Source organism: Anarhichas minor, unplaced genomic scaffold, assembly GCF_050575085.1.
Source record: "Anarhichas minor isolate MPS153535 unplaced genomic scaffold, ASM5057508v1 ptg000045l, whole genome shotgun sequence".
NCBI lineage: Eukaryota > Metazoa > Chordata > Actinopteri > Perciformes > Anarhichadidae > Anarhichas > Anarhichas minor.
Window position 1 is genome coordinate 4,708,570 of NW_027466491.1, and position 14,555 is coordinate 4,723,124.

General features: G+C 42.7%; 1 long non-coding RNA gene across 1 annotated transcript in view; it reads left to right on the top strand.

Annotated features, from left to right (window-relative positions):
* The window catches only part of LOC142970976 (uncharacterized), a 67,859-nt gene that overhangs the window by 50,429 nt on the left and 2,875 nt on the right, over window positions 1-14,555 (top strand). The window contains exon 3 of the long non-coding RNA XR_012959323.1: window positions 13,800-14,060. This is a non-coding gene — a long non-coding RNA (uncharacterized LOC142970976). The remainder of the gene's footprint in view (window positions 1-13,799; window positions 14,061-14,555) is intronic.

Genomic DNA, 14,555 nt, shown 5'->3' on the forward strand with positions numbered 1-14,555 from the left:
GCTGGTTGTCTTTATAGAAGTGTAGCGACACAGACGGTCACAATTACAGACGTTCTCACAGTCATGACAGGTGAAGAAATGTCTCCACTCCTACGCTGTGTCCTGTTCACAACAAGGCTCTGTGTCTTATAGCTTGTTTGATGTTTTTCTTTGCCTCTCTTGACTCACACTGGGTTTTTGATGACCCCCCCCCGCCTTGGGAAATGATGGGGGAAATTGTAATTAGGATATCTCTTATGGCAAATGCACAAAAATCCTCACAGTTATGGGAGTGCTCAGAGAGATGGGACCAAGCAGATGGAAACAGAGCAGCAGTCATTTTGAGGCATGTCCAAGTCAGTCTGGACAAGACCAAGTCATTCATGAGGTTAGATAAATCCAAATAATGTAAAATAGAAAGAAAACTGACAGTCACAGGTTTACCTTTTCACCTAGAGTCCATTTGTCAGTGCCCATCACGTCTACAGCCCGTTGCTGAAGTGCAGTGTAGACGCACTGCCAACATTTGCATTTAGAAAAGGCTACATTAGCTCATATCTTCAACCTCACCACCTATTAGTCAATTAAAGGGTTAATGACATGTCACAGATGAAGGTTCAGTCTTGGTTGGCACATACTGCTTCCAGACAACCAACCTTTAATCTAACCCACTTAAATATGCATGAGCCCCCCCAGTGGGGGTTTAATGGCTCCCCAATCTAACCCTATACCCCTGCCCCCAGTTTGACAAATGAGATTTGCACTTTGAGTTACCAAGACAACTTTGCTCAAGGTTCTGTGAAATACTCAGAGAGGTACTTGTAGAAAATGTGTATTGGCTGCTGTGAGCAAGCCTCTTCTGACCTTATATTCATAATAAGAGTGTCAGCTCCTGTGCTGCCCTTATGTAAATATCGCACACACTCCTGCTATAGAAATTGATAAAAACTTGGTCTTACCTCATATTACCTGACAGGTGCAATTTGTATTCCCTGTATATGTACACTGACAATCCAGCTAGATGTTCTTACTTCATAATCATCAGCTATACTGTATGTACAGTATGTATGACCGGTACACATATTATGAGTACTTGTGCATATAAGCTAATATCGGGTGATGACATGGCACCTGCAGCTGTGCTCGTCAGTAGTGATTCATATTTTCAAAGTAGACATGGTCACATCTGGATAGGCACTGTTTTCACTATGTAACCTGGCCTTTTGTATTGAAAGTAGGTCGATTATTGTTTTAAATGCTCGTGAACACAACCTTGTGTGTGTGTTGTGCACAGCACTCTGTTTCTTAAATCCCTCCACCCCTCCCTCCACCCCTCCTTCTCCCCGTCTCTCATGTCCCTAATGACCTGAGAGCAAATTGTTGTCTAAAGGCATTTCTCTGATTATTTCCGGATCAATCATGAACATATGGATGTCCTGGGAATGAGAGATGCAGGGCCGCTCAGTTATTGTAAACACGCCAATAATATCAACGATGGGAGGCTAAACAGTAGAGGTCGTTTGGATTGGCGCTAAACATGTCAATAGTGTTTATTTAAGAAACTGAACTGGTCAGCACATGGCCACTGTTCCGCCACAGATCCATTTCAATGCATAGATGGAATCAATGTGCAAGTGAGCTTATGTAATTTGAGTATGAAGTGAGTGGTTTGCCCTTGCTTTTTCAATTTCCGCACTGACCTCACACAGATCCCCACTAGAATTATAATGGCAAAAGTGGGATGGGAACCGTGCTACAGTGTAGGGGACAAGTCTCATTGCACTTGGGAAACAAGGTCATCCAACCTTCTGTCTCCAGCCGCAAAGCACATACTCAAAGGGAAAGACCACCATTACCGGCTCCCCAAAGGGAGTATCAAGTCAATTCCCAGCGGGAACGCAAACACGCAAACACAAACAGCTTTCCCTCTCTGACACACACACACACACACACAGTCGCAGGCATGTCCACACTCCTCTCAATCCCTCTGACCTCACCTCAATTACAGAGAGACATCTTTGTTTGGGTTCCTGTGCCTAATTAGCATGGTTCACCACAGAGCAAGTGCTCGGTTAAATTCATTTATCAAAGGGGCCTGGGACAATGCTGCATGTCACACCATTAGGATTGCAATCTCTCTCATCATCCATCCAGCTCATTTCATGAAGCCGTTCTGATCAAGGGAATGAGGTAGGGAGGGAGGGAAGGGGCGAGCGCGGCATTACGGAGCGATGGACGCAAGGTAACAGCATGTAAAACAGAATGCTGGAGAGAGGATACATGTGGATGCTGAGCGAAACAGACAAATCATGTTAGCAGGAGACACGACGAAGAGAGCAACAAGACGAGCGAAAAATGAGTGACAGCGTTTTAGAAGGTGGCAGATGGAAGAAGAGAGAGTTGAATAGATAAACAAATGAGGAAGAATGGAAGGGAAAGAGAAAACAAGCCTCAGAGGTATTTATATTGAGGCCAGTTTGAGTCGGTCTGGCCAGATATGCGTTTAGACAGTGCTGGCAGCCTGAATCTCTCCCTTTCACACCTTCCCCATGAGAACACAGCTTAATGGGTCTTTGTATACACACACTGCCTATAGAGGCCACTGCAGCCTTCAACATGCATCAGATATTTAAAGCATATTCCGTTCTCAAGACACACGCGAAACCCTCAGACACCCCCACGTTCATTTTTTCACAGCCTCTCTAAGCCATAAATGTCAACATAGAAAGCGATGCTGGCACATCTCCCTCTCTGTCGCCGTCTGTCTCTGTTTTGCTCCCTCCTTTAAGTAAAAGGCAATTGTTTATCTGAATTGGAACAGGATATTGTGAATCATTTTTCAAAAAACATTATCATTTGTTATTTTTCACATATAGTGTGCAAATTGATGCATGGGTAAGAGAGGGGATGGGGCGGTTAGGGGCTGAGGGAGACGACCATCGGACCATCAATCACCGCAAAGTAGCCCGCAATGACAAGTAGAAGGTCTGTGACATTTTTGACTGACTTGATTGATGTGTTTTTGAAGTGCGGGTGGAGACGGTGTCAAACTCCCTTTCTGGCATCGAGCAGATATATCACACATCACACCGCGCACCGCTCAGCTGGGATCAGGGATATACTTTTAAACAGTGCGTACGGATCCACTGCACCATCCTGCTGTTTCTCAATGAAGAAAGGGTACACCGCCAGAATATGAGTAGGTCTGTTGAACATCTCGAGTTTGATTCTCACAACAACTCTGATTATTAAAAATGATATTTAAGGCAATAAATGTGGACATATGCTTGGGTGCTATACCTGTACCATGTATACCTTTTATAGTTATGGTTGCGTGTGTGTGCATTATTTCATCAACTTTGTCAAAGTGCACTTTCAACTTTACTGAAGTTGAGTTCATTACAGTAATGTGAAATAGCAACGTGTTGTTGTAACAGATGTGACAGATGTGACAGATGTGACATTCAAATCCTTTCAGCTGCTATGCACTTTTTATATACATTACTCTGAGTTTGAAAGCTATTTAGCTATCCCTTGAAGGTCTATTGTAACTTTGCCTACTGTGAATTATTTTCATACTTTATGTTCTTGAACCTTGAGCTTTTTCTTCTGAAATGTATTGGAACGTTATTTTCTTTCTTTTTTTATGTGTGCGAGAGATTGATAAGTAAATGGTGGGTATATGAGTAGGGGAACGTGAAAAGTAGGAGGATGTGAAGAGCGCTTTGTCCTAGAGATGGAGCTACTAAAGCAAAAATAAATTCAGTCAGTTAATCCTAAAATTCTATGAGCTATGAAGCAGACCCCCACCATAAATTCAAATTCAGAACACTAACAGTTATTCTAAATGTGCGCATAACTAACTACACTTACTACCCGTATTAGTAACCAATTGACCTATTGGTAGCTGTGTCCAAAGGTGGAGTTATCAGAAGTACGGCTGCTTTGCTGAAACCGCTCCGAGAATTTGAGTTTTATTTTCCACTTAGTATGTGCCATGAAGCTCTAAAAAATGAAGAGTCATGTTCTGTCTTCTCTCCTCAAGCTTTTTTCATCCTGGTGCTCTTATTTCACACCCTTCTTTCTCTCAGCATAAAGGGTGGCAAGGCAAGGTGACATTTGAAAAGTGCATTTCCCTCTCCGCTCCGTCAATCTGTTCTTTTTCCTTACAGACAGCCCCCTCCATCTGCACACTGCCACAGCGAGCACACGTACACTTTACACACACACACACACACACACACACACACACACACACACACACACACACACACACACACACACACACACAGCGACTCCCTGCCATACTGACAATCATATCCCTGGTTACTGCCGGGGCTTTGTGTGTTTGGTAGACCAGACTGCGACCCCTGGACCCTAAATGACATTGCGGGCTGCGGTGTGACCTGAGGGCCCATTAAGAGTCAAACCCAACACCAGATCTGTCACATACTCTAGTGTGCCGAGCTGTTGGACATCACACTGTCACCTCCCAATGACAGCTTGTCAACACCTGTGTCAAGATGATCGATTAGCAGATCGAGTCCCTAAACCTTGTCCTGCTGCTTGCTGGCCCCTCTTTAGACTGATTAGAACAGGGTTCATTTATATCTCCTGGCACACAGACAGCAGGTTTGTTTATCTCCCCGGTGACAAACTTTTGTTCCACGTTTGGAAGTTAATTGCTTGGCTCATTAGCTGTGTGTGTGTTTCTGTCTTGAAGCTGCGGGGGAATTTGATATTGTCTCGTTATGGTGAGATGTTTTACGACACAAGCGGTGATCTCTCAACCTAAAGCATAAAATGGCCTGAAACCCCCTGTATGATCTGTTCAATCTCCTCATTCATTTTTAATGGCCTTTGAAGAGAATGCTTGTTTTCCATCACCACCACCATTTTGGCAGAGAGGTAAACAGATGGATACTGACAGTGAGCGAGCATCTCACAACAAGTGTCTCGCTCCGCCATATCTCCCCCTTGACAGAATTCAGCAAGCTTTCACCCATTTATTTTTTCTCCTGTGGGTTGCCAGTAAAATAAATGCCAGACATTATAGGGATTTATGTAGCACAGAAATAGGAGGAAATACCAGTATGAAATTGACAGCTTGTCTACCGCAGTCACAAATAATGGGGCTCTACTATGAGCTTGTTGCAGTTCGTGGTTCAGACAGCTCAGGTTTTTATTGATGCAGCTGCCTTTTAAAACAAGGGACTTGGTTTCAATCTTACATGTTTAATAACTTCAAAAGAAATAATCTCCCTTTACTGTCTTTCTCGCTTCCTCTCTGTGCGTGTTCCTGCTCTGTTTTGCATTGCAACTCTTTGTCACATCCTCTTCTCCCATTCATTTCCAAAATTCAGAGTGATTTTGCTTGACTTTTGGGTTGCATTTGCTGGTGAAGACTGACAGACATAATAAAACCATCTTTTCTTCCTGTCAGACAGAAGTGTACATGTAACAATCGCTGCCCCAGCAAAGCTTTTGACAAATTGCTGTTATTGTGACTTTAAATGCGCACTTTTTGGCTGATGGCTTTTGATCAGCGGGGAGAGATTGTGTTCGAGGATTCGTTGAAGGTCGCGGTGCAGATCTGTGATTGCTGTGTAAATCGATTATGGCAACACCTTTCTGTCAAGGATGCTGTCGGAGAGCCAAGCAGGACCTCAGGCCCAAGCGCCATGTTTAAGTGAAGGGATTGGTTATTGCTCAATACATTCATCATAGACAAGCGTACAGAAATAACGAATACATTTGATGTATACAACACATGCTTACATATTGTCATGAGTCTACTGTCTCAAACCAACATGCGAAAAAGAAGTGTGCTTCAGTTATTTACATTGGGTTCACTGACTGTAACACCAACGGGCCACTCATAGTGCTAATGGCAAGATCACAACAAACTGACACTCAAATGCCGCTTTGTAGCCTATTTTAGTTTCATTTCTCAGCCCCTCTCATCAACCAATCAGCAGACATTTTTTTGCAAACTAGCTCTGATATAGCTGAGGTATAAATCGCATACAGTCGGTTTCATAACAAAGTTGGTGACTAGCCAGTGAAGAGCGTTGATTACCCAACAGGGTGAAGAGCTCGATATCTTTTTCCCAGAAACTGTTGCCTTCCCGATCAGCGTTATGTTTGCTCCGTTGGAGAAACCTCTTTACAGCTGCTCTTTGTTCCGTTCTGCAACACATTTACTTGCTGCACTTGCCACCTGTTGATGGCTGTGAGTCTGGGGCATACAAAGATGTGTGACTGGCTAAAAAAGAGGGAACATTGATGGATCACTGCAATGTCCTGCTGACAGCCTCAGGACCACTCCTGACGGTGTCCTGTCAGCCGCGGGGTACATTTGGAAAAGCGACTGATATGAAGAGGACATTGAAAAGGGGGAGGGATGTAACAGGCGCAGGCATTGTGAAGGTAGAAAATGTGAGGCAGCTTTAAAGAGAGAGGCATTTAGAGGGACAACAAGAGCAACGGGTACAGACGGAGGATGAGAAAGACAGCAGAGCCAGGTGACGTTATGTTCAGTCTTCTGAGGAGGGATGTGGCTGTTTTGTCAGCTCCTACAGGCTGAGGGTTATCTGTCTCCCCCAGCTGTGCCACCCAGCTGTCACACACTGCCATGCTCCGCTCTGTCCCGGCATCCTGGCACACGGCTCCCTCTGCCCACCATTATCTGCTTGCGTGTGTGTGCTGAACATTTGTCAGTCGTGACGGTTGAAGAATATTAGTATGGAAATGAGCAGGTTGAGGTTGTTTATGCATGCGTGCACCAATATGAGAGTCTCTGCATGCCCTTTCCTCCATCTCCAAGACAGCTGACTATCACTGACTACCAACCACGCTTCCTTCTGTCTTTTAGTTAATCAAGTCAGTCTGTACACAATGAAAGTTTTCTTTTCAAGACAGTCTTGGAATCTCTCTGCAGTCATTTCCCAGTGGAAGCCATGTGCCTCTCCTAGACACCAGACTAATCTGCAGTCCTCACTGCCCCACTCGCCACCCCAACCCCGCTGGGTAAGAGCCTCAATTACCCAGAGCCTATCACCACAAACAGCCACTTTGCAGCCAACCACCTGTGACTCGGACTGTGGGAAGCTTTGGCTGCATGGGGCTCTGTGGGGGGAGAACAGCCAAAGCCTTGGGCTGGCCAGCCAACCATTGATTAAGGGTATCAGTATTGATTAAGGGAGCAGGGGACATCTGGAATGGACCAATTTATGTCCCCACATCAATTATTCAAATGGCTGCCGCTGAATTGGATTAGAGGACGAGCTTCATGCCATCATTTCTACGCCTTTACAATCTGTGCCCTCTCAGCAAGCTGTCGTTACAAGTCTCCTGACAAGTCAGCCCCTTGAAATGCAAACTTTTAGTTTGTCACATTTGCTGCATGTGCAACTGGTGTAAGTCCTTGTGCTCTGTTCGGATTTTCTCTGCTAAAAGTGCATTGGTAAAATGCTAGGACAAGCTCTGATTTAGCCCCGATCACTGGCTAATGCCTATAGCTGTTTGCAGGCCCACACTGTGTGTGTTGTTAGATTTGTTTGCCCTTCTGTCTGTGTTGACATCTTGAGGGCTTGAATGCAGCAAAGAATGGCACCGCCTGCTAAAGTCTGGTCCAGAGGGTTATACATATTCATAATGTTGGTGCTGAAGAAGCCGTGAAATGGCTTTGTTCACGTATGGTCTGTATTCTTTTGCTGGCGGTATTTGCGATCATCTGCGCGAGTGTGCCTGGTGGGATTCTGCGTTGTGTATCATGCCGCAGTCGGCCGTCAGAGAAGGCCCAGCACTGAGCCCAGCACTGAGCCCAGCACTGAGCCCAGCACTGAGCCCAGCTGATGGGCACCTGTCCATTGTAGACAGGCTAACATGGTGGGAATGAAAAGTGTGACAGAGCCAGTGACAAAAGCCCACAGGTGGCTGACTGTGATAGTGGGCTGCCCTTTGTCTATTTCCCCACCGGATCAGCTCACAGAAACACTGATTCCTTTGACAATGATTAATGAATGATTTTAATATTTCTCCTATATTATCATGGACTGTGTTTGACTCTGTACCAAACTGCAGAATATTAGTCTTTTTCATTTTTTGTTTTCCTTTTATATATGTAATTTATCGTACATAATACTGTATCGGAAAAGTTATGTTTTACATATATTAGTTACTCATGAAATTCCTTTTGTTTTATGCACTAATTTATGCATTTTATGTACATTTTGCCATTAATTGTCTGTAGCTTCATTGAGGAGCATGCATAGGAAGAGCAGTATAGTGTACATCCGTCACAGTATTGAGCTTAATCAATTTCAGTCTAAAAAACATAACCTCTTCCTGTAGCTTATACATGTTTCCATATTTATGCAGCAGAGGGATTTTCTGTACCTGTCTGTTACACAGCTATAATCCATTATCCACAGGAAGGACGTGTTGGACATGTAAGCGGACAATAAAGTAATATTAAATTCAATGTACTCCTCAACCAGATAATCAATTAACTGTGTTGTACAGGCTCACACAGCTCTGGTAATTTGTGTTTCAGTGAGAGCATACGGTGCTGGAGCCCAGGGAGCAAATGTGCAGTTTAGAAGGAATTGCATGGTTGTTATTGATTAGGAGATGAAATGGGAGAGAAGATTTGTGGAGCCCTTAAAGGAGAGACCTCAGAGCATGCTGTGTGCGTGCGTGGGTGCGTGCCTGTCTGTCTGTCTGTCTGTCTGTCTGTCCGTGAGCATTTGTATGAAGAGAGGCAGGGTTGTGTGAGATCAGTGGCAACGTTTGGCATAACAATGTTTTGCAGCCAGGTTTTGCAGTTGGAGAGGAGGTTTCTGCGATGCAGTTTGGCAACAATCGCATATGAGAAACTGTTTGAGCACAAATAAGACTCCTCTATCACAAATAAAATCTAATTTTAAGCTGTTTCACCTAATAGCAGCTTTTAATGGAAAAAGCAAGGGGAGCCATTGAATAGGACTCAGATCCAAGGACCTGCAGTGAAGAAGCATTATCACACAGTTATTTATACTCCAGCCGACTTACACACCTCGTCTCTGCTTAAAGGGTTACTTCAGTGTTACAAACTTGTTCAGAAACCTTTTGACAGGCTCTAATTTGTATCTTCATCCTCCATCTGTAGTGTTTAGGGTTGTTTCTGGCTGTAAATTTGAGTCTGTCTGATTTTGTTCCCACTCTCTCCCTGCTGCCACCAGCAACACAAATGTTTACCAAGACAGAGCAGACGGAGGAGGATGGGCTAATATTGTTAATTGCGCCCATCTGTTTGCGTACAGTTGTCAATATCTCTGAGTTCACTCCTGAAATTAGACCCGTTAACCAGTGTCCAAGCTGCACTGCTTTCAGTCAGGCAGTCAACACAGCAGTCAGTTATCCACAAGCCAGGAGCCAGGAGAGAAACCTGACTTAATCGTTTTTCTGGCATCATCTGAGATTATCAAAAGGATTTTTGGCAAGACTTTGTTGCAAAAAAACCCATAATTTTAGCTCAACTGACTGTCACACTGTTATCAAATCATTAGAAACCGCTTGACAACACTCTGTTGTGCGAACAGTAAAAGATGAACGACCTTTGAGAAGCTGCAACCTTCTGAAAAAAAAAAAAAAAAGCAGAGAGATAATATGAAAAGATTTAAGCTCCATGCACCTTCTCCAGTTTAACACCTCTAAGGCCCAGATAAAATCCACTTCTTCTCCTCTGCTGTCTTCATGCTCCAAAGCCAGTGAGTGCTAGAGATACATCACAAACACCATTAGCCTGGCTAACCCATTACTAAGCTTGAAATGTTTTATACTCTGATAGCTCATAACTGAGCTGTGTGTGTGCGCAATGTCTTTCTCTAACATTAGTTTCCCAAATGTACCTGTTACTCAAACATGTGCTCTTTGTAAGAAAACTTTGCCACAGCAGCTGATAGAGTGGTATTAATCTTTTGAATTGTTCTGTTGACAGTAAATCTAATAGTCTCTTGTCTTGAAGATATGTCTTTTAAGCTGAGGTGGCCAGGGGATGAATGTGGGTTCAAGTCCCCAAAGCTGCAGGTTCTACCTTATCGATTACCCAATCCTGTAACCCCTCATGCCCTCCAACACTGATTGCCTTAACAGCACCAAATTCCTCTCTTCTCCTCGCCTGTCCATAACTCTATCTCCATGTGAACAGGCGCAATCTTTTTTTCTTTTTCTTCTTCTTTTGCTATGGCCACATCACATCAGTGTCTGTTGATGTAATGGAGGGGTGGGGGGGGGGGGGGGGGTTTGGGATGAAAGGGCTGCAGTGATCATGGGAGTGTGGAGAACCACCCCTGGTGCAAAGCAATCATAGCTGGCTCTATATCATCCTGCCCCCTTCGCTACCTCTCAACCCATCACCCCTCAGAGTTGCCTCTCTCCTCCCTTCCATTATTCCCACCTCACTAGTCAGAAAATTAGGGTGACACTTGACGGCCCCCACTCCTCTCCCTGCCTCTTTTTCCTCTCTCTCCTTCCACCTCCCCTCTTTCTCTTTCTCACCCATTACCCCCAGTTCACTGGTTGGTATATGGAGGGTGACACTGGGCCAATTCAATCTCTCATCCCCGTCAGCTCCTCAGCTTGCCGGAGTGCTGCAGCCTCCGGTCTATGGGCATACCCCTCCAGCGGGTTGTCACTCTGTTATCTACACTTCACACCTTCCTTGCCCTCCTTTGCTACACAGAACTTTCTATTTCCTCATCTGTCACTCCTGTTTTCCTTCTACTTGTCTTTTATTTTTTTTAAGCGTACCTCTGACTTTTAAAGCCCCGTGTGCCTTATGGAAGGTGTTTCAAGATGGCCTTGTTGTACTGGGGTAGTGATATGAGTCATCGTGCATCTGTACCAGTTGAAAAAGTTGATGTTGTCGTGGAAGCTGTTTGTTTTGTGAGATAGATAGAAGCTGCCACAAATCAGAAAATTAGTACATTCAAATGTGTTTGCCTTTGATGTATCATATTGAATGATCCAGATTTTAGAACCAGTTGTGTGTATACTACATAACTCGAGCTACGCTTTGTAGACTGATGCTTAGAGGCAGGGATTTACCGCTTTGATTTCTTGAATGACTTCAGGACTACTATTGGCTTCAAGAGGAAGAAGCTCATGGGTTCAACTAGTCTTTACCAATGCTGCTGTTTCCTAATTATTTTGGCAGCAGATGTTGCTTTTACTGCGTTATAATGACCAGGGCTGCATCATGTCTCATTACACCAGAGACAATATTGTGTAACTTGCCTCTTGACAATATGAATAAGATCCATGGATTTACCCCATGGAGTTTATTTTACTGAGATTAGGAGTTAAGCAGCATTTGCATCACTTGGAATAGTGAATAGTGAGCCAGTTTAAATTAATAATTACAGAAGAAAACCCATCAGCCAGTTTCTAACGACCGAATCCAACTTGGAAATTGGAGTGGTTGTCAAAGTTGGGAAGATGTATTTTACATCTTTTTTCGACATGCTATACTATGACTGTTATCAACATGCTATACTATGGTTTTTTTCTCAACCTTTAATATATCATGACTTCTCCACGGCATACTATAACTTCTTCAGCATACTGTAGTGTCTCTGCCATGTCCCCCTATACTAGGAGCTTCTGACATACATAAGTAATGCTTTTTAATGACATACACTATCACTTCTTCTATTGCATTTTATAACCTTCTTTGTATGACTTTTCAAGACACAGATACTTTGCCATGATTTGTTTTATGACATACTTCATTGTGAAATTTTCATGATATACCATACATTTTTTTATTTACACTTTGCTCAATTTGCAGCCTGCAGTCTTGTAAGAGGGTTAGTACAATCAAAAATAAAAAACAATAATGAAATGCTTGGTTTCATAATAAAGTTTATTCTATATTACAAATAGTATTTTGTTCTTGACTGCAAAATAGGAATGCATTATATTTACATACACAGGTATACAATTATAACAAAGTTAGAGAAGCTCGCCTTATATCCCCCAGGTTTCAGTTTTGTCTCTTGATAAGATACTCTTTATCTTTCAAATATGGTCTAGTAAAAGTCTTTTCTAGCATGTTTCTGTAACACCTGCTATAACACTGAGCAAGGAGGACATTTTCAGTTCCTACAAAACGTTTGAAGGTGGAAACTTTATCTGTGGTGTTGGCAACACAAGGTGGCTAAAAGCAGACAACCTTTGTTACAGGGGAAGGGAAAGGGCAGGGAGAAATGAAATACAGGATGTTACACTGGGGGGTAGATTCACAATGACAGTCCAGGACTCGCACCTTATTGTTTTTTCAACACACAGCTGTGAGGGGAAACTTTGGGTATCTAGACAGAGTTATCATTGGCTACATGAATGAAAGGGGTTCAGTTATGTTTCTAACAATATCAATGCAAGCTTTGCATGAATTAATTATGTCAAGTCCCTAAATCAATCTTTTTCCAATAACTGAGTGGAATAAATTTACTAAATAACATGTCCAGCAAACACCTTGTGAATGTACCCCTCCAAGATGAAACAACAGACATTCTGTATAGCTGCAGATAGTAATTAATGGAAAATGACTTAGCTATCTTACATACATTTGACACAAGGGCTAAGAAAGAAACATTTACTTGCCAAACTCAGTCTTAAACATAAGTCTACTATTAAGCCTAATAAGCCTTTCTTGTTATAAAATTCTGTTTATCTGTATGCTAAAGCACATGTATACATTCATTCTTCAGGGTGTTCTTTTCTTTCTTACATTTTTATTTTGTGACACATACGGTGGCAAACTGATGAACTTTTTTGTTGCTTTTTATGAAATTAACCTTTGTCGAACCATATCTGTTTGCTTTAATAAGTGATCATCTTTAGTTATTTGAAAACAGCTTCATAATTAAACATGTTTTCTGTTCTGGGCTTAACTGATGGAGAACAAAATTGTAAGTAATTATCATGATGAAATTACCAAGTAATAAAACTATAATGTAATAGCAAAGACAAAGCAAGATTAGACTTGCATCTTCTGTGAATCACAACTAAAAGACACAGCTGTCACAAAACACTGAAGGCCTGTAATGGAGGCCACAGTAAAAGGGACAAGAAATTCAAAACAGGGTTCATGTTATCTTTACGTGAGATCCATAATCTTAAAATTAACAGTTGATTGTAAATTATTTTAAAGTCCCAAGTAGTAGTAGAAGTTTATAAATATCTTTGAGCAAGGCAGTTCTATTTCATACCATCCAAATAGGTCAACATGCAAGGGTATATATCATCTGTTTTATTCAGCATCTAAAACTTCACAAAAACTATGGGCATGAGGTTCTGCATCAGGGGTTGAAATGGATAAAGGTTCCACCTTAAACGAAAGTTATAGTTTTTATTACATGAACAATCCACTTTTTCCATCTTGATTCTTCCAAGCAAAAGAAAGATAAAAGAACACATCCACATCATCATTGCAAGGCTTAATTTTCTTATTTTTCACTTTTTTTTAAATAAGTTTCTTAAATTGTTTACGTTTTACATGCGCTTAAAAAGCCAATAAAGGACCCAAGGTGGACCTAGGGCGGTCTTCACACATTCACATCACCACATGGGGCACGTTGTCAAGGCAAAAGAAAGGGCAGAGGTCAAAAGGTACGGAGGGCGCCTCCATCATCTCTCTTTCAATTACTCTCTCCAACAAGTCATATCTACTGTTAATGTCTAACATTTTCTGTTTATCCTGCCGTGATGCTCACTTCCTGTTCTGTTCCTGCTCTGCTTTATTCGATTTTTTTTTTTTTCTTCTTTTTTTCGAGGCTTGGAGAAGGCCCCCCCCTGCCGCCACTGAGGACAACTACACTAATACAGACAAGAGCGCCTCAACAGTTAAGGTTTTTGCTGTATGCAACTAGCTACCATCTCCAATGCTTGTGCAAAACAGAAAAGAAAACTGGTAAGTCAGGAGCCGGACACGAGGGTGAACGGTGTGCCGAGAACTGGAGAGACCCGGGACGATGGAAAGAGGAAGGAGGATCGGATCACCTCGCCCACAGAGCCTCTCACCTCGACACACTGAGGTCAGAAAAATCACAAGTTTCGTAAAGTTTCAGTCACAATATTTTTTTGTCCTAGAAGTGGTTGTATTTTTCTTAGTCCTTTTTCGTCAGTTCCTCAGTGGCACTTTACAAATACATTTTTGACCGTTTTGAAAATTTCAAGCTCCTTTGGTTTTTTGGCTGACCGACTGAGTCCATCTTGTTTGATTTCTCCACACAAAAGTCTTTAAATGAGAACATCCTGGGAAAGAAGTGCTACTCTCACAACAGAGCCCCGTTAGGGAGCCGTCTCAGGCTATCTGTACTGAATCATTCTTCTGATTTTAAATGTTCACGCAGTTTCTTACCCAGTACATTTCAGTCAGCTTTTCCCTTTACCTCCTCCAGGGTTGGCGTAGATATCTGGGCAGTCAGGATCTTGTGCAGCTGCTGATTGTGTGTGTGTGTGTATCTGTGCGTGTATGTGTGCTTTGATAGACTGTCGCAGTGGCGACACAAGATTGGAAGTGGCTAGAG